Here is a 20,490-nt window from a genome sequence, read left to right as displayed (position 1 = left end):
CTCACCTATACAATTGTTGATCTTAATGTTTTGAACTCTGGCGACATCAACTAGAAATAGAATACAACTGCAACAATCAATACCAACAAGAAGCAGAGTGCTACTATTTCTTTTGGTTTAGAAATCAGAAAAACAAACAACTTTTACTCCATATATTACAACGACGTACATGTCTCATTGTACCGTGCAAGCGATAAAATTAGGGAAACGGCCATTACTGCTTTTCGTCAAGACAATAAGGGAACTCATGGGTATAAAGAGCGTGGTAGCTGAAGAACGATTACGGAAAGTCATTTTAAGAGATGTTCTGAATGGGACTGTTGAGTTGAGAGTTGAATGTAGGTTATTAGAGTTGAGTTCTAATAACCAAGTGATCAAAAGCTGAAAAAATAAACTGCTGTAGAAGAAATCAGAAAGAGTTGTTTTAAGACTTTAATCAAATACTTGTTATATCTTATTCAATGCAAAGACTACACCAATTTATAGGTGTTCACAGACTCTTACTTGCTCCTAAAGAAACTGACTCAACTAACCCATCACCACTTCCTATATTTGTGGCACTATCTATCTAAGATTGTGCAAAACAGGTAAAGACCTAGTCCAACAAAAGAAGACTTGGTCACATATGACACAACCCTTATTGAAAGCAAAGCAGCACTATTAGTTTGAGTTTAATCAAACTCCAACAGCCTCCTTTAAACTCAAACTTTCATAACTGCAAACCCCCATCTTCTGCTTCAACTTGTAGAAGGTTTCAGCCTTTAACGACTTTGTGAGAATGTCGGCAACTTGATCTTCAGACTTACAAAATTCCATTGTAACTTTACGGTCTTTGACAAGCTCGCGAATATAATGAAATTTGATTTCAATGTGCTTGCTCCTCTCATGAAACACTGGGTTTTTGGTGAGAGCAATTTCCGACTTGTTGTCACAATAAATTGCTGTAGGCAGTGCTTGTTGTTGATACAGATCACACATAAACGTCGCAACCAAACAACTTGGCATGCACTTGAAGCAGCTACGATATACTCTGCTTCAGCCGTGGATAGGGCAACAACTTGTTGTTTCTTTGATGAGTAAGAAACTACTTCGGTGCCCATGTGAAACACAAAACCAGAAGTGCTCCTTCTTTCATCCATATCACTTGCCCAATCACTATCCGTATATCCAACAAGATCACAATGACCACCAGAACCATAATAAATACCATGGCTCAGAGTACCTTTGACATATCACAGAATTTATTTTCCAGCAAGCAAGTGAGCTTGCTGGCTTGGTGTTTCCATAAACTTGCTAATAACACCAACTCCAAAGACAATATTAGGTCTAGTAAATGTCAAGTAACATAGACTACCCACTAAACTCCGATAATACTTAGGACTAACAAGTTCACTGTTATCAAACTTAGACAAATGTATCATTTCTTCAACTGGAGTCTTTATAGGCTAACAGGACTCCATTTTGAACCACTTCAAGATATCTGTGGCATACTTCTTTTGTGAGACAAAGATTCTAGCATCACTTTGTATCACTTCAAGCCCAAGAAAATAAGACATAATTTAAGCCCCATGTCAGTCATTCCAAATTTACTACTCATAGCCTCCCTGAATTCAGCAAACATGCTCGGATCATTTCCTGTGAATATCAAATCATCTACATACAAACAGACAATTAGCATAGCTCCATTTGAAGTAGATTTGATATACAATATAGGTTCATAAGGGCACTTAAGAAAACCATTCTCCAAAAAATAGGAATCAATACGAGTGTACCACGCCCTCGGTGCTTGTTTTAACCCATATAAATTTTGTTTAACTTGAGAACCTTATCTCGATGACCTTCCACCTCATAACCTATTGGCTGATCAATAAAAACTTCTTCTTCTAGGAACCCATTCAAGAACGCTGATTTCACGTCCATTTGATGAATCTTCCATTACTTTTGGGCGGCTAAAGCAATCACCATACGAATAGTATCAAGTCTAGTGACGGGTGTAAAGACTTCATGGTAATCAAGGCATGGCTTTTGCTTGTACCCTTTCACAACCAACCGAGCCTTCAACCTGTCCACCTGGTCATCAGGCTTATACTTGGTTTTATAAACCCATTTGACTCCTATCAATTTTTTTCCTTCAGGAAGAGAAGTCAGCTCCCAAGTATTGTTCTTTTCAATGGACTAAATTTCTGCATCCATAGCTGCACGCTATCTATCATCTTAGGCTGCTTCTGCAAAGGTAATAGGATCACAATCAGCAAATAATGCAAAGTTTACAAGTTCCTCATCAGGTGCATCATTATCATTACTGATAATACAATCTTGCAAGCAAGTAGGCAAAACATAAGTACGTGTCGAGGTGCGTATGGCGGCACCAAGAGTTGGAGAAGAACTGGATGATACTAGATTGCCCATAGTTCCAGGCATAACACGAGTATGTGTCAAGGTGCGTATGGGGGAACCTTGAGTTGGAGAAAAACTGGATGATACTAGACTACCCATATGTCCCTGCATTGCATCAGAGTGTGTGACTCTAACATTTGAATCTTCACATACACATAGGAATCCCCAATGGGTTATTCTCATTAGATGTCCAATTCCAAGCTTCAACTTCACTAAATGCGACATCCCTACTCACAATAACTTCACTGGTTTGTGGATTAAACAATTTATAGCCTTTTGTCATACCACTGTAACCAATGAAAATACATTTCTCACCTTTTCCATCAAACTTTATTCTCTTTTCAACAGGTACATGAGCATATGCAACACACCCAAATACTCGAAGAGAGTCAACATTTGGTTTGTAACCGCTCCATGCCTCCTCGGGTGTCATATCAAGAACACTTTTGGTAGGATACCTGTTCAAGATATCTATAGAACAAGAGATAGTTTCTGCCCAAAAACTCTTCGGCAAACCTTTGGCTTTTAACATGATGCGTGCCATTTCAACGATGGTTCTATTTTTTTGCTCGGGAACCCCATTTTGTTGAGGAGAATACCAAGTTGTATGCTGATGCTTAACTCCATGATTTTTGCAAAAATTGAAAAAAAACATTGGACGTGTACTCTCCCCCCTAGCAGTGCGAAACACCTTAAAAAACAGACCATTCTATTTTTCTGCATAAACTTTGAACTCTTTAAATATCAAAAGCTTCAGATTTTTGCTTTAGAAAATAAACCCAAGTTTTCCTATTGTAGTCATCAATGAACGTAAGAAAATAATGATTACCTCCATGTGATACAGTCTCCATTAGGCCGCAAATATCAGAGTGCACGAGCTCCAATTTTTGTGTTGCTCGTCGTGACTTCCCCACTGGAAAAGAGTCCCTATGCTGCTTGCCAAGAATACAACCTTCACACAACCGATTAAAGCTTTAATTTCCAACATAGGTAGCCTTGTAACCATTTCTTTCTTTGCCAACAACCGTAAACCATGAAAATTCAGGTGGCTGAAACGAAAAATGTCATAACCAATTGTTAATCCATAACAAGAGCACTAAAATAACAAAACATTTTTAGTCTGCAAAGGTAGAGGGAACATGCGATTTTTGGTCATCTTCACCATAGCAACAAACACATTTTTTTTATTCTCAATACTGCAAACACCTTTGTCAATGCTAATTTTAAAACTTTTTTTGAAAGTTGGCCCAAACTTAGCAAATTCCAGTGTAAGCTAGGAACATAATAGTTCGACATCAGAAATATGTTCATGTGAACCATCTTTCATTCAAATGAGAACTGTACCTTTGCCCATGATGGAAACTTTTGTTTTGTTTCCAAAATTTACGTCACCGTGTACCGAGTCATCTAAGTGAGAAAACAGCTCATTCCATCCACACATATGGTTGCTACAGCTAGTATCCAAATACCATGTGCCATGATGTTCTTCTTCCGAAGCACTACAAGTTAACAACAATGTTTCTTTCTCCTGGACCTCATCTTGAGCATAGTTAGCATGTTCAGACTTTTTCTTAGGCAATTTACTTTTGCACTCCGAACGATAATGACCATATTCCTTACAGCCATAGCATTTAACTTTGGACTTATCAAACTTCCAATCTCCAAAAGTTTGCTGATTAGAGTTTCTCTCCCTGGTGGAGACATTGGTTTTGAAGCGATTAGGCTTTCCACCCTTGTTGTGACCTGATGTCTTTCCACTGCTAGTACTACCTTTTTCAAACACACTTGTTTTGCACTGAAAAGCTCGTTCTATAGACAACCCTGCATTCCTTTGGTTCATCTTATGCTCATGAGAACATAAAGAACCCATCAACCCTTCAATTGTCATGGCTGAAAGATCTCTTCCTTCTTCAATTGTAGCAACAACATAATCGAAATGTCCTGCCAAGGATTTCATAATCTTTTGAAGAACACGCAAATCATCCAATTGTTCACCGTTAACCCGTAATTGATTCACAACAGATTGAACTCGTGAAAAATAATCAGATATATTTTCAGAATCATTCATATAAAGATATTCGAATTCACATCACAAAGTTTGCACCCTTACACTCTTCACCTTCTCATCCCCTTTATAAGATTTCTACAATATCTTCCATGCTGCCTTAGACATCGTTGTGAACAATTTTTTTCAAAGACAATCTCATCCATGGCTTGATAGAGAAAAAACAAAGCCTTATTGTCCTTCTTTTTGTTTTCTTTCAAACACTCCTTCTGGATTGGAGTGAGAGTTGTAACTCAACTTGATTAACATGCTCAACATACCCAAGCTCGACAATCTCGGATAACTCCTGAAAGCCAAACAAAGCCTTCATCTGGATACACCATTGATCAAAATTCTTTCCACTAAACCTCGGCAGTTGAGGTTGAATTGATCCGTTCATCATTATAACTTGCTTTCAAGCAATCTAAGTAACAATAAGAACATTATATAACCAAGCTCTGATACCAAATGTAGGTTATTAGAGCTGAGTTCTAATAACCAAGTTATCAAAAACAAAAAAAAAACAAAAAAAATTGTTGCAGAAGAAATCAAAAAGAGTTTTAAGACTTTAATCAAAGGGTTCGGTTCCTGGGACTCAAGTTTTTTAGACTCAAGCTTAACTCAACTTTTAGACCCTTGATTGAAATCATTTTAACGGTTCTAATTAAACATACGAAACCAAATAAAGTTTGTATTTAGTAGTGACGTCAGTAGGGTCCTCTTTACACTCATAAGTCTTAACTTTTTATTGTTTTTCTTTCTCTTCCTATCTTCCATCGTGTTCTTCTTTCAGTTCTTTGCACCCAGAAGGTGTTGCAGATTTACAAGGCTTGTGATTATGGGTTCCTTGATTCGATATTACTTTGTTGCGTATGATTTCCAATTGGAATTTGTTAATATAGATGCTAAGGATTTGTAGGCCAGATTGCCATTCTACTAAAAAAATTGGTTAATCATATTGTGGGAAACTTAATAAAAAAAAAAAATTGAAACAGAAAAATGAATATGCCTGTGAACATGTCTTGTGTTAATAACACGAGGATAATTTGAACGGCTAATATGAGATGTTATGATGCTTTTGTACCCCATAGGAATAGCTTACTACAGGAAAGAGGAAGAAACACAACATAATCCATCGTGTTTTTGGTTAAAACTTATAGGGAAGCAACAAGAATTAAATTGCTTCTTCCTTTTATCATGTTAATTAGCTCTGGATTTCACTTCTTTATATGTTAGAGAACAGTTTCATTTTGCATTTTGACAAGGAAGAAGACAATGGCTGACGGGGAGAAAAAAGAGAAAGAAAAGGGGAATTGAACACAGATCACAAAAATTGGTTAATAATGTAAAGTGGGCACAACTGACGACTACTAAAAAGGACTTCATCTACTTCCACCTGTTCAATTTGAACCGTTAAGATGGATTTAATCAAGGGCCTAAAACATGAGTTAAACTTGAGTAAAAAAAACATGAGTCTCATAAACCGGACCTTAATCAAATAATTGCTATATCTTATTCAATGCAAAGACTACACCAATTTGTAGGTGTTCACTTACTCTTGCTTGCTCCTAAAGAAAATGACTCAACTAAACCATCACCACTTCCTTAGATATATATTATAGCTATACCATATTGGCTCTATTTTTCAAGGCTTCATAGAGTCTCCAATTTTTTGTAAACTCTAATACTAATTACGAAAAAAAAATAAATTCCAAATGAGGAGTTTTTATTATTCATGTAATGGGGGTTTAACAAAGAGTCCTACAAAAGCACTCTTTCTCAAATTTTCTTTTAAATTAGAAATTTTAGCTAGATAAACCCTAGAAAACCCATGTAGAAAAATAACCCCAAAGAAACAAAACCCCTATATCAGAGAGTTACAAGATTTCATTTTTTTTTGCACTAAAAATTGTTGTTAACAAAGTTGAATAAATTATAAACGAGTTTCGAGTACCCAAATTCTAAGTTCTAACAGTAATAGGAAATACGATTACAGAAGTCAAGCAATATGCTGGAGAGACATTCAACCCGGACAGTGTTCACTATTTAAATATTAAGGCCGAGTTCAATAAGGTAGATAATCATGTTTGTGACATGGTGATTTCGCTATCCTGATATTTATATTTTCAACAGCAATATCATGTTTTATATCCTCAATGTCAAGGGAAAATGTCAATCACGTGTTTTTATATAATCGATGACAACCAAACACGATAATAATGAAAATAACTAATGATTGTTATGAGAAAATGATAACTTCTAAAACATGTTGACCTTGCAAAACATATATTAGGTAAAATATGAAACATTATTATTCTCAAATCTATAGAAGGCCCAAATCTCTTTGTACTGTATAGACTATCGATACTGATCATATGTTACTATGTAGTGATAGTCCATAACCTATTAAAATATTAGACCAAAAAGAGAACAATCACATAATGCTCCAAGAATGTTTAGATTTGTGTGTAAGGTGGGGTTTTATTTTGGATCAGTGAGAAAGGAAAGGGTTTCTTGGAAGATCACTTTATCAGTGACATGAGCAAGCTAAGTAGGTGATGTAACTGCATTTAACTAACTTCAAAGAATAATTAATGGGAAATCAGAAATTGGATGTGAATGCATTGATCTAACCTCTAAGAATAATTAATGGGAAATTAAAAACTAAAAGCAAATGCATCGAACTAAACTAAAAGCATAATTAACGCCAAATCAGAAACTGGACCCAACTGCTTGGAATTAACCTCAAAAAATAATTAATGGGAAATCAGAAACTGGATGCAAATGTATTGAACTAACCTCACAAAATAATTAATGAGAAATCAGAAACTGGATGCAACTGTATTGAAATATCCTTATAGAATAATTAATGGGAAATAAAAAAAACTGGATAGAAATGCATTGAACTAACCTCGAAGAATAATTAACGGAAAATCAGAAAGTAGTTGGAACTGCATCGAACTAACCTAAAAAATAATTAACATAAAATTAAAAACTAGATGAAAATGAATCGAACTAACCTCAAAGAATAATTAACGAAAAATCGGCAACAAAATGCAAATGCATTAAACTAATCTCAAAGGATAACTAACGTGAAATTGGAAACTGGATACAACCGCGTTGAACTAACTTCAAAGAATAATTAACATGAAATCAAAAACTTGATGTAGTTGCATCGAATTAACCTCAAAAAATAATTAATTGGATATTGGAAAATGGACGCAATTGCATGGAACTAACAACAAAGAATAATTAACTAGAGATCGAAAACGGGATGCAAATACATTGTACTAACCTAAAAGAATAAATAACGAAAAATAAAAAATTAGATATTCTTTGATGATCATACTTAGTGAATCATGTATAATATTTTTTTTATGTCATGTTTGCAAAGAAACTACAGAAAAATCAATAGAAGTTGGTATTACACACCACCTTGAAATTTTGAATAACTAATGGGAAATCACAAACTGTATGCAAATGCATCTAACTAATTTCAAAAAATAATTAACGGGAAATCAAAAAATTAAATGGATGCAACTGCATTGAACAAATTTAAAAGAATGATTAACGAGAAATAAAAAAAACTAGGTGTAACTGCATTGAACTAACTTCAAAGAATAATTAACGGAAAATTAGAAACTTGATGTGAATGCATCAATTTAACCTCAAAGAATAATTAAAGAAAAATAAAAAATTGTATGCAAATGCATCAAACTAACTTCAAAGCATAATTAACGGAAAATCACAAACTATACGCAATTGCATGGAACTAACCTTAATGAATAATTAATAAGAAATCGGAAACTAGATGCATCGAACTAACCTCAAAGAATATTTAATGGAGAATTAGAAACTAGATGCAAATGAATCGAACTATCCTAAAGAATAAACTAATGGGGATTTGGCAACATGATGTAAATGCATTGAACTAACCTCAAAGAATAATTAACGGAAAATCTGAAACAGGATGGAAATATAATGAACTAACCTTAAAGAATAATTAACTGGAAATTTTTTTATGATCCAACATTGTGATTCATGTACTTATATGATATTTGTTAAAGCCATGTTTGCAAGAAAACAACAGAAGGATTAATAAAATTTGGTATTACTAATGAAAAATCGAATACTAATGGATTACTAATGGAATTACTAATTGGAAAATAGAAAACTGGATGCAATTGCATCCAACTAACCTCTAAAAGTAATTAACGGAAAATTGGCAACTAGATGCAAATGCATTTAACAAACCTCGAAGAGTAATTAACGGGGAATCTTTTTTTTTATAAAGATAATTGTATTGATTAAGAAAATGTTACAAGTTTCAAAAAATAGTTAAAGTTAATATAGGTATCATGTCTTCATTTCGACAGATAGCTAATTTACAAATCTATAGTATGTAGGTCATATTACTGTCTTCTATCTTATATAGAAAATTAGGAGTACCGACCCACCATTTGTTTCCCCCTTTGCCAAAGTGACAACAGTTTTAGAGCAAATGTCTGCTCTAAAGTTTATCTCTCGACATGTGCTAGTGATTAGAATCCAATCGGCTAGATGCTTGACTTTTTTCCATGCCGCTTGCACTCACCAATGCATTTGGTTGTTATTAAATGACTTCATTGCAGCAGTGGAATCCGACTCCACCCATATATACTTCCATCACAGTTTCACTATCTTGCTAATGCATCCAACTAACCTCTAAAAGTAATTAACAGGAAATCAGAAAATAGATGCAATTGCATTGAACTAACCTCAAAGAATAATTAACGAAAAATAAAAAACTGAATGCAAATGCATGGAACTAACCTAAAAATATGATTAACGACAAATTAAAAACTGGATAAAATTGCATTTATCTAACTTTAAAAGATAATTAGCAGGAAATCAAAAATTGGATGTAAATGCATTGAACTAACATCCGATCAAAGAATAACTAACAAGAAATCGTAAACAGGATGTGAATGCATCAATTTAACCTCAAAGTTAAGAATAATTAACTGGAAATCATAAACTGAATGCAAATGAATGAAAGTAACCTAAAAGAATGATTAACGATAAATTGAAAACTGATTGTAACTGCATTTAACTAACTTCAAAAGATAATTAGTAGGAAATCGGAAAATTTGATGCAAATGCATTAAAAAAAACTAACGGGAAATCAGAAACTGAATGTGAATGCATCGATCTAACTTCAAAAAAAGATTAATGGAAAACTAGAAACTGGTAGCAAATGCATCAAACTAACCTTAAAACATAATTAACGAGAAATTAAAAATTGGACGCAACTGCATGGAACTAACCTCAAAGAATAATTAACGGTAAATCATAAACTCGGTGTAAATGCATCCTATTAACCTCAAAAAATAATTAACAGGAAATCGGAAACTGGATGCAATTGCATCAGATTAACCTCAAAGAATAATTAACAGAAAATCGGAAACTTGATGCAAGTGCATTGAACTAACCTCAAAGCATAATTAATGGGAAATTGGAAACTAGACGCAACTGCATGGAACTATGATGATAAAGTACAAGAGTTTTGCAAAATATTCGCAAGTCTACATGCAACCAAACTCGAAGACGATTTTTCTTTCAAGCCGGGGAGTATGATGCATGGGCATAGAAACTTCTAATTATATTATTAGTAGTCTTATATATTGAATTAGTAGAGTTTCTTATTTGTTCTAGATCTAGGTTAATTAGTAAGGTTTCTATTTTGGTTTCTAAATAGAATTAGAAACATTGGTTATTATATAAAGGCAGCTAAGCTTTCATCATTAGATGATTGTTATTAAATATTTATTCTAAAGAAATTGTTCTTCATGATTGAAGGTTTATTCTAGCCTCAAATAATATAATTAACGGGGAATCGGAAACTTAATGCAAATGCAACGAACTAACCTTAAAAAATCATAAACTAAATGCAAATTGACCGAACTATCCCCAAAGAATAATTAACCGGAAATTGGCAACAGGATATAAATGCATCGAACTTACCTCAAGGAATAATTAACGGGAATTCTAAAATTGGATGCAAATGCATCGAACTAACCTCAAAACATAGTTGTATCATATATAATGGGAATAATCTTAACAAGCATAGTTTTATATTTAAAATGGTGTTTATCGTAATGTTTTGCCATTCAATTAGCGTCAATGTGATCTTCACCTCCTTGGGCATTCTCCCAAAACTTCAATCAAACTTATATTACTAATTAAACAACAACAAAAAAGTTGAAGAGTTTTATCAAGAGTGGGTTCTTTCTTTTTATTGAAAGTGGGATTTTCACATTGCAAGAAATTTGGAAGAGTGGTCAATATAATACTCATGTCTCATAGTTATGCATAGTTGTTAATACTTTTATAACGTCACCCGTTCGTATAACGGGTTCGAAAGATAGTCCTATATTTGTGGCACTATCTATTTAAGATTGTGCAAAACAGGTAAAAGGCCTGGTCCAACAAAGAAGACTTGGTCACATATGACACGACCCTTATTGAAAGCATAGCAACACTACTAGTTTGAGTTTAATCAAACTCCAAGGTTCTGTTTGGCAGTAATAATTAATGTTGTATAACGTGGTACTTGATCATATTTGGAGTATCCAATTCTTGTAGTTGATGTCCTATAGATGATAAATCTAGAAAGTGTTTTGTTCAATCTCTCTTCTCCTACCGAAATTATCCCATCGTTTAATTAAACCAAAATCCCAATCTTCAATTAAACCAAAATCAAAGTCCCAACCTTCAATTAAACCAAAATCAGATTATTGCAAGCTTCACAACTAATTGCAAAAACAACTCCAAACATACTTCTTTATTCTTCAAAAAAAAAAAAAAAATCAAAAAGAGAAATCACATCAACTTCTTTTAAAGCAACAATAACCAAATAAAAATTGGGTTTAATGTATGTGAGAATATGGATGAATTCCAACTTTAAATCTTTTGAGAAATTAAGAGATGTTGTGTGGAGAGAGACGAAGGAGGTGAAGATGGAGTTTTTTTTTTTTTAATGATGAAAGATAGAGGAGGTGAAGAGTAGATGCTTTAAGTGCTTGCATGGTAGAGGAGATAGGAATGGAGGGAGATAAGCGCGCGCGTGAAGAAAAAAGCTTTCTATTGCAACTTTCGATCTAATTTACACAATGAATATCGTTATCACACCTAAACTAAGAGATAACGTTATACTAATTATTGGGCTTTTTTTGTGTTCGTTATTCATAAGTTGTGGCCCGTATTCAGTAAATAGACTGGACCAAACAACTAAAGACCTTATCAAGGGCCTTATTCATTATACAAGCTACCCAATCCATGCCACCAAACAGGCCCCAATATTTTTGGTTACTAGGATTCGATATAAAATATTTGGTTACAAGACTGACCTTTATGGCATGCTGTTACAAGTCGTGTGCCAATTGGAAAAGATGGAAATATATCAGGCCAGGAGAAGATTGAGCTTCAAAGTTCAAAGCAGTGTACATTTTCTTTGTTATTTTTTTTATATATATAATTTTTGTCAATGTACTTTGTAAATTCTATCTTTAAGAAATTTTCACACTTGTTTGATTAATTGTTCTTCAATTTTGATAAGCAAGCTTCAAGTCAGATCTAACACTCCATTTTTTGAATCGGGAAATCCTAAGCATTTGGTGATTCCTAACAAAATCAAAATAGCTACAACCCGTGGCTCTACTTAATTTAATTGCCTTCCGCACCATTCTGTGCGTCTCTAGCATTCCTAATCATATATGGCTATAGTGCTACACAACATGACATTTGTTAATCTCCTTCATTTGTGACTGTGCTAATATTCCACTAGGAACACTAACTCAGGGCCGACTCATCCATGTAGCAAAATAAGCAACGGCTTAGGGGACCGCAGCTCAAGGGGCCCCCAATATATTCCAACGGTCCAGTCCAGTCCACTATCGCAGTAAGAGAAAAAAAAATGTTTTTACCTTGGAAACTAAAGAAAAAAAAAACAGTATACAGAAACAATAGGCCCTTCGTTTCTCTCGCCTTCAACTTCTCCACCGTTTCCCACGCCTTCAATTCTCAAACAAAAAAATACACGCCTCCATAACTAATCAACGTTCTTCTTCACCTCTTTATAAAACCAACAATACACTCTTACCTCTATCATCTTCTTTTTGCCTTCTTTGGTTTTATAATCCCTCATTCTCTCTGACTTTCTATATTCTTCTTCTTCTCTCTATTTTCAAGAAAGATAAAAGAAAAGAAAAGGTTGGGATCTTTTTTTACTTTAATTGTTAAATTGTTATCTTCTAAATTCTAATTTAATTCCACTCAAACTCATTCTTTTCTTTTTTGGATAGTGGATAGTGGTTTTAACAGGTATAATTGGACTAGTTGCTTAGCCAAAGTGGTTGTCGCAGTCTCGTGGATTGTCTACTTTTTTACCCTATACTTTGAACGTGACTTCGGCTATCAATTAAGCTTCATCTCACGGTGATTGTTTCCATTTTATTTTTTTATTTTGGTTTGTTATGTGACTATGTGAGGAATTATTGCTTGCTGCTTGCATATTATTTTACTGTTTTGACATGAACCGAAAGTATAAATCCGGTAATCAAAACGTCAAGAAAAGAGAAAAGTAGATGGGGCGATTGAATCTCAAAGAGGAGCTATTTTTAAATTTATAAAAAACTATAAACAAAGTGAATCAGTTAGTTCAAGTGATAATTTAGTAAATGAACAACCTGACCAACCAATAGAAGTGGATAATAATTAAAATATAGAACACATTGATACTGATCCTAATGTAAATTTTGCTCCTAGTGTTTTTGTTCAAGATAACATTGAAGAAAATCAAACAAATGAAAGAAATGATAACTCAACAGAAGACTTGCTTGGTAGTATTGATGAGAACCTCGATGAACAATCCAACTCTTTAGTTCAAGATATTTATGACCCACCCTAGACGATGGGGTAAAATTGATACAAAACTAAGAGATTTGTTAGTTAAGAAGGGTCCAATTAGAGTTAATGACGTAGAATTTTCTATTGATATGAAGACAAAAAGAAAATTTTTAGCTAAATTATACACCCAAGTAGCGCCAAATGGAGAGAAGTTTGATATAAATTGGTTAGTATATTCAAAATATTGCAATAAGGTCTTTTGTTTCTGTTGCAAGTTATTTAACTCAAGTTGCACCCAATTTCAATTAAACGGTGAAGTGACTGATGATTGGCAAAATATTGGTACCAAACTTAAAAAACATGAACTTTCTACTGGTCACATTGATAATTTGACACTTTGGGATGAGTTAAGCGAAAGAATAAACAACAAAACAACAATTGACAAGCATATCCAAGAGCAAATTGATAGGGAAAAAGAACATTGGAGTAATGTACTACTAAGAATTATTGATATTGTTAAGACAATTTCTAAAAACAATATGGCATTTCGTGGAAAGAATGAGAAAATTTATGAAGCTAATAATGGTATGTTTTTTAGCTTAATTGAAATGATTACAGAGTTTGACCCAATTATGCAAGAACATCTCCGGTGTATCAAACATGATAAATTAAAGGTTCATTATCTTAGTCACAATATACAAAATAAATTGATACAATTTTTGACATCTAAAATAAAAAATAAAATTATTCTAAAAATTAAGGAAGCAAAATATTATTCTGTTATACTTTATTGCACTCCTGATATTAATCGCCAAGAACAAATTACTGTCATATTACGTTGTGTAGATGTTTCCTCAAGTCTTATAAGAATCGAAGAGCATTTTCTAGACTTTATAATAGTAGAAGACACGTCAGGTAAAGGACTTTTTAATGAGCTATTACGTGTTTTAGAAGAATATAAATTAGATTTTAACGACATAAGAGGTCAAGTGTAACGCCCGTATTTAAAATACGTAATTATTTATTAATTAATTAATTTAATTATTTATATAAAATCTGTTGGATTGGATTTGAGATATGTGGGCTTGGTTTCTGGGCCCGAGTTTGTATTGGGCTTGGGTTTCAAACCCAAGTATATAATCACATTGTTCTAGAGAATAGGGTTCTTAGAGAATAAAATATAATAAAAATGGAGGCGGCTGGTTTGCTAGAGCGTGGGAGCGCGACGGTTCGGACGATGAGGGATTCGTCGGGTTTTAATAAAGGTGAGTAGTTAGTTTTTCTACGTCACTGGTATACAGTAACAGTTTTATTGTTCATTCTTCTTCGTTATTATTAGTATATTATTAAACTGGATAATTATTAGTATATTGTTTTGGTTATTATTGAAACTGTCTGAATTATTGGAACTCGGAAGAAGTCGTCAGTGGCAACGCAAGACAAAGAAGTCGTCTCTGTATACTGGTTGAACTGTTCTTATGTTTTGTATGTGGTGTGTTGGCGTCGACAGGCGTTAATGGCGTAGCCCACAAACCAACGTTAATGGCGTTTGATTTGTTTGAACTTTTTGTGGTGAGGTTAGCTTTGTTGGTTTGAGGTTGGTTAGGGATGTTTGGAGGGGGTTGTTGAAGCTTGAAGGGAGCGTCAATGGAGGCGCAAGCCCCAAACCTCCTCCCCTGTAAATTTTCATTACTGTGATACTGAGGGTTGGATTTTTATGGGATTTCGTTGTTGTGAACTGTTTGGTTTGTGTTGCAGGTTGTTGGTTTGATGAATGGTGGTAGTGGGGAGTTTGTGGGGGGTTGAAAGCTCCAAGAGCGTTAATGGCGGTCGGATCCAAAACTTGGGGAGTGATTTCGAAACTAGAAATTTGGAGGTTCTTGGTTAATTAATATTGTGGGGTTTTTCATCCTCACCAATTTCGGTGGGTTTGTGTAGGGGGGTGTGTGGAGGCTTGACGGTGGCCGATTTTGGCAGCTGGTGGTGGCTGTGAAGGAGATGACAGAGGGAGAGATCCAGTGCTCCCCATCGCACTAGTACAAGTCTATTTCGGTTGGGCTTTGGGCCTAAACCTTTTGTTTGGTTAGGCCAAAACTCTAATTTTATGTTGGGCCGGTTCTATTTCTTGTTGGGGGCCAGTTTTAATTGTGTTTTGGTTGGGCCGGTTCTGATTTCCATTTTTGGGCCTAAACACTAATTAGTGGTTGGGCCGGATTAATCTTGTGTTTTGGGCCAGTTCAGTTTAAGTTTTTGGGCCAGTTTCTAATATTGCTTAGGGCCAGTCCATAGGACTTAAAATAGATATCCAAATGGGTCTTTCAACATTTAGACTTTTGGGTTCTAAGGTTTGGGCTTGGCCAGTTGGGTCCGAACCATTACCTTGGCCATGAGCCCATGAGCCATGCACATTGCCCTTAGCCATGAACCATGGCTATGGCCATGAACCTGTCGAACATGGAGACGACAGTTTGACTTTGACAATGATGTGTTGACTTTGACGTTGACCGTTGACTATTGACTATGGAATGTTGACTTTTTCTAGATTTTCACATATTTAAGAATATAGACAAATGTAGTAATAAAATATTGTCGAACATTGTATAACCTTGTTTGTCATTATCTAATTAAGATTTGACGTAAGTAGTGCATAAAGCATATAAATATTGGCACGTAACCAGAGGGGAATTATGATAATAAGACTTAGATATATATGTTTTTATGAGTATTCAATTATATATGGACTTAGATTCATGGACTTTAGATTTTTGGGGATTTGATTGTGGACTGTGGACTGTTTAATTGTGCTACGTTTTATGTTGTAAATTGTATGGACAAATCAAATGCTAAAATGCTGTGGAAGCTTATATAAATTTGGTTGTCATTATCTAGGTAAGATTTGACGTTGATATTGTGTATATTTTGACACGTGACGAGATAGAAACTTTAGGAGATATAATATTCCTAAAACGCTATAAAAATGTATGCGATACGTTTGAAGCAATTGTGACATTATATAATATGTTGGGATATATATATTAAAGGCAATAGTTTTGGAAAAATAAATGTATAAACACTCCATTAGTTTATCTGTGAGATGCTAGTAGAGTATTTGTGGATATTTCACACGGTATTGTGGCGTAGTGCAATAATATATTGGCACGTGAAAGAATAAAAGTTGTTATGAGATGTATTGAGATAATTCTAAATATATTTGGCTTAGTGCAATAATATATTTGACATGCACGTGATATAGTGAAATGATTATGAGATATTTATGTATGACACATGAATAAATTACGTAACGAAAATCCTAGAACCTAGCTACCACAACTCATGTGATTTGCCCTGTGTGGGCGTATGTGATATGATTGGCCCCTGTATAGGGTGTATATATAAGATGTTGATTGACCCATGTGTTGGGAAATCGTAGCCGAATAGTGGCTTGATTATTCCGTTCGCAAGATTAGAACGAGACGCGCGATATTTTATGCCGAATAGTGGCAGTACTTGCATAATAGCTTTCGTGTGAGGGTTATCTTGTGTGCGGCATCCCGCTCAAGGTAGTTACGCACGGAGTGGTTCATTATGTTAGGGGAGACATGTGGATGTACATGTTTGGCGTTGGGAAGCGATTGTGGTAGCCAGGAAAACTAGGTAAGACATAGATACGACGTGATTTTAGGGACACACAAAGAAATCCTTAATTAATATAATTATGGTAATATGTTGGTTAATGATATATCTTTAGATAGATAATTGTATATGGTTTTGGAGAAAGGTGGGTCAAACTAATTACTGGTGCAGGGACGACCCACTCTGTAATTGAGCTTGAAATGAGGTAAGTATAGAATATGCTTGGCTGGTTATTAGTTTAATTAGAACCTAAGGCGCCTCGTAGAGGAACTAAATGCCTTTTATTATGCGTATGGTTTGTTGTGTGGTTAGTGGGAAGTTAAGGCGCCTCAGTGGAGGAACTATCTGCCTTAATTATTGTACTTAAAGATGTTGTATTAGTCGTTGAAAGTTAAGGTGCCTCGATGGAGGAACTAACTGCCTTAGGGATTGTGTATGTATATGTATAAGTATATATTGTATTTTAGAGCTACTCACACCAGCATTTTTATAATGCTGACCCGATTTGCATGTTTGCTTATCGGGTGTGTTCATTAAATGAACATAGTTGATAAGTCTTGACAGGTTTCATGTTGAAGAAGGTTGGTTGCTGATTGTGGTTTGCTTTAGCGTCGCATTCAGGATATGTTTTATTTTTCCTTAAGGTGTAATAGATTTTTAGCTGAGACAAATGTTGTTTTATATTTTCAGTTGTATTTAAATAAAGAGTTATTGAAAAGAAATTTGTAACCTAATATTATTTGTAAATTTTTGTAATGAAGAGGACTTTTATTTAAGTTAAAATTTTTATTGGTTTTTAATTATCTGCATATTTAAACTGTTTATGGGTTTTTGGGAGTTGAGAGTGCGTCACACCTCGAAGATCGAAGAGTCGGGAACAAATATTGTTTTTTCCGAATTCTATCGAAATTCGGGGTGTGACATCAAGAGTATGGTAATGGATCAAATATGAAAGGTAAAAATCAAGGCGTCCAAAAAAGATTGTTAGATATAAATCTTAGAGCATTTTACTCTCCATGTGGATGTCATAGTCTTAACTTAGTATTATGTGATATGGTGAATTCTTGTTCAAAGGCAATATCATTTTTTGGAATTTTGCAACATACTTATTGTTTGTTTTCTTCCTCCACAAAACGATGAGATGTTTTATGTAAGTATTTAACTAAATATACGGTGAAAACTTTGTCACCAACACGTTGGGAAAGTCGAGTTGAGAGTGTTAAAGCATTGATTACTCAAGCGCCAGAAATTAGGGATGCTCTACTTGAGCTAGCAAAAATTAGCAAGGATTCAAAAACAAAGAGTGAAGCCGAAAGTCTAGCACTGCATGATTTAGAAAATTATGAGTTTTTGTTTGGAATGGTTATTTGGTATGATATATTAGCTACTGTGAATTTGGTTAGTAAGGATTTACAATCTAAGGATATGCCCATTGACATGGCTATAAATCACATAAAAGGTCTAATCACATTTTTAAAAAGGTACAGAGAAGAAGGATTTGAAAAGGCTAAAATAGCATCCGTGGATATTGCACGTCAAATGGATATAGAACCGGTATTTCGTGAAAATCGTGTAATTCAGAGAAAGAGACAATTTGATGAGAATGTTGACAATGAAGTAACTGAAACACCTGAAGAGTCATTTAGAACTATTTTTTTCTTATATATAATTGATCAAGCGATATCATATTTTAATAATAGATTTGAACAGTTAAAAAGTTTTGAAGAAACGTTCGAATTTTTATTTGTCGTGAAAAAATTGAAATCAATAGATGATGATAGGTTAAAAGAATATTGTCTTAATCTTGAAAGTTTTCTAAAACATGGAGAGAGTTGTGATATTGATGGTACATATTTGTTTTTAGAATTAAGACTACTAAGAGAAATTTTAGATACCAAAAATGAATCCGCAATTAAGATATTGAACTATCTAAAAAGAATACAATTTTTTCCAAATGCTTATATAGCTTATAGAATATTGTTGACAGTACCTGTAACCGTTGCTTCAGTAGAAAGGAGTTTTTCAAAACTAAAGTTAATTAAATCTTATTTAAGATCAACCATGTCACAAGAAAGATTGAGTGGATTATCTATAGAAAGAGATTTTCTAGAAGAACTTGAATACAAAGATTTAATTAGTGATTTTGCAGCTCAAAAAGTAAGAAAAATGAAATTTAATTGAAGTTTGTGAAATGTAAAAATTTCTTCGAAAAAAAAAAAAAAAAAAAAAAAACTTTTAAATCCGCCAAAGTATTTTGATAATACATTGCCGGTCCCAAGTCCAGATAAAAGATGAGGGTTTGCACTCATATGATGAAATAACGTAAATAAAGCAATAAGTTGTAAATAATTTTTATTGGTATTAATTGTAGAAGGCCTCTTATTTGAACTTTGCTTAGGGCCCTGAATAGCCTTGAGCCCCCCCTGCACTGACTGACTGAGAGTCTAAGTATTCGCAGGTGTTGCAATCCTCTGGTACTTCAAAGTTCAAACTTGCAGGAACTTGTATCATTATTGGTCTACTTATTAATAGATCGTCCACTGGGGGAGTTTTGATTTGGACATGCTACTTTAGGGTGTAATATTGGGCAATTCAAGTCAATGGTCTTTGGCAATTGATCAATAGTGAAGTACTGAAGTTGTAGCTTTTATTGTTACAAATTCGGTGTGTTTGATTGGTGGGAATAATTCCCATGGGAAGCTTCCATTTTAACATGTAAATTTGGCTCAAACTCGTGGTTATGTTGGAACGATAACTCCATGGTTGTAATAAATTAATTATTTTCTGTGTGGGAAAGTAGGGAGTGGAAGAGCTTGGTGAAATTTAATGCTCTTGAACCCAGCCCATGAACTAGTGTGGGAATTATTTCCACAAATTAAACACACCCTTAGATTTCTTTGCTCCATACGTTTGGCAATATCTTTTTCTATGAATAAGTTACACGATGATTTAATCAAGGCCCAAAATATCGATATCGATCAATATATCGGTGTACCCAAAAACCGATATATATCGGATATATCGGATATTTCGGATATATCTATTTTTTTGGTAACCAGTCCAAACTATTTAAAATATCAGAAATATCGGATATATCGGAAATATAATATCGGAAATATCGGATATATATCGAAAATATATTGGAAATATCGGATTTATATTTTAAAATGGTCAAAAAGTCAACCGATATATATCGATTATATCGGAAATATCGATTATATCGGCGATATAAAGTTTCATATCGGAAATTCCGATATATATCGGAAAAAAAGAGTTCTATATTCGGTAGATATATGTCGGAAATATCGATGTCGGTGTACCAAAATACCGATATATATCGGCGATATATCGGATATATCGTCGATATTTTGGTCCATGGATTTAATTTCTATTAAGAAAAACAAACACTATGACCAATTCATCAAATTTGAACAAGTGATGGCAATTTTACCTTATGGGGGAAAGCGTGAGGTGAGCTTCCACCTGGTTGCAGAGGACCCTACGTAAAGCATAGACTTTAGGATGACTTG

General features: G+C 34.1%; 1 pseudogene; it reads right to left on the bottom strand.

Annotated features, from left to right (window-relative positions):
- Positions 1-2,214: 2,214 nt before the first annotated feature.
- On the bottom strand, positions 2,215-4,465 carry LOC147477656 (uncharacterized; annotated as a pseudogene).
- Positions 4,466-20,490: the final 16,025 nt, after the last annotated feature.

The sequence above is a fragment of the Coptis chinensis genome, chromosome 9 (genome assembly GCF_015680905.1).
Source record: "Coptis chinensis isolate HL-2020 chromosome 9, ASM1568090v1, whole genome shotgun sequence".
In the NCBI taxonomy this organism is placed as follows: Eukaryota; Viridiplantae; Streptophyta; class Magnoliopsida; order Ranunculales; family Ranunculaceae; genus Coptis; species Coptis chinensis.
This window is presented reverse-complemented; position numbering and strand designations above follow the sequence as displayed.